The sequence below is a fragment of the Etheostoma spectabile genome, unplaced genomic scaffold, assembly GCF_008692095.1.
Source record: "Etheostoma spectabile isolate EspeVRDwgs_2016 unplaced genomic scaffold, UIUC_Espe_1.0 scaffold395, whole genome shotgun sequence".
Classification (NCBI taxonomy): Eukaryota; Metazoa; Chordata; class Actinopteri; order Perciformes; family Percidae; genus Etheostoma; species Etheostoma spectabile.
The window spans coordinates 225,897-227,061 of NW_022605600.1; the positions used below are offsets into that span (position 1 = coordinate 225,897).

Below are 1,165 nucleotides of genomic sequence, written 5' to 3' on the forward strand. Positions count from 1 at the left end.
TTTATTTTCCATATCGTTACAGCCCTACTGAGGAGGGACCCCCTCACCCCGAAATCCTGCAGCACCTCCCACAGTATCTCCCGGGGGACCCGGTCATACGCTTTCTCCAGATCCACAAAAGAGATGTTGGGCATAATCTCAGGCTCCCTCCAGGATCCTTGCGAGAGTGAAGATCTGATTTGTTGTTCCATGACCAGGACGGAATCTGCATTGTTCCTCTTCAACCCAAGGTTCAACTATCGGCCGAACCCTCCTTTCCAGCACCTTGGAGTAGACTTTACTAGGGGTGAGCCGAGTATCCGGCTGAAACGAGTATCCAGTACGGATAAAGCACTTTTGCCGAGTACAAGTATTATACGAGTGATATGAGTCAATTCCGTGCTCGGTTTGAATACAACTCCTCAACTGGCCGCGCAGCGTTCTGTGATAGTCACAGCGCCCCCCCCCCCCGCCTACAACCCGCTCGGATCATCACACACAGAACAAGGAGAAATTCTCTCTCTCCTTTTTAACTTCGGTTTTAAGTACTTACAGACTTAGTAACCAGTAGATTTCTGGTGAACATGGGTTTTAGAAATGCTGCTTGGTTTAAATGCAACTCCCATTGCGTCTCTGCCATCAGAGATTTTTTTTTTTTTACTGTCAGCTGCTAAGTTATATAGAGTATGAAAACTCTTGTTCATTACATTTTAACTTCATAATTGCAACCGCATGTGTTGTATTCATTGTTGCAAAACGTTCTGTATATAGTTTGTTACCATGCACAACACCATTGATCTGAAGCTCGATGTCGTCATGTAAATAGTTTTCAAATCGCATAAATAAAACAATTTTTGATCAACTCATATCAATTGCATGCTTAAATACATACCGGTTAAGCCCCGCACATTTCAAGAGACCCCGACCCACTTCCTGGTTAAATCTGACCACTTCCGTTTAGGCCCCGCCCAGTCCGAGTACGATCCGGATACAGATAATTCATGTGGTAAACAGATCCAGATTAGGGCTGCACAATTAATCGAATTTTAATCGCGATCACGATTTTGACTCCCACGATCAAATTTGCGTGATCGAGCGATTATTTTTTTAAAGCGTCATTTCACAGAACGCTCCGGGTTTTTTGCATAGCCCATCTGCCACTACTACCGTCTGCTCATGAGCCAGT

The 1,165-nt window shown here is 44.7% G+C and overlaps 1 protein-coding gene across 5 annotated transcripts in view; it reads right to left on the reverse strand.

The window, feature by feature from the left end:
* rfc4 (replication factor C (activator 1) 4) overlaps window positions 1-1,165 on the reverse strand; it is a 32,629-nt gene that overhangs the window by 17,601 nt on the left and 13,863 nt on the right. The gene's annotated exons all lie outside the window — the stretch shown is intronic.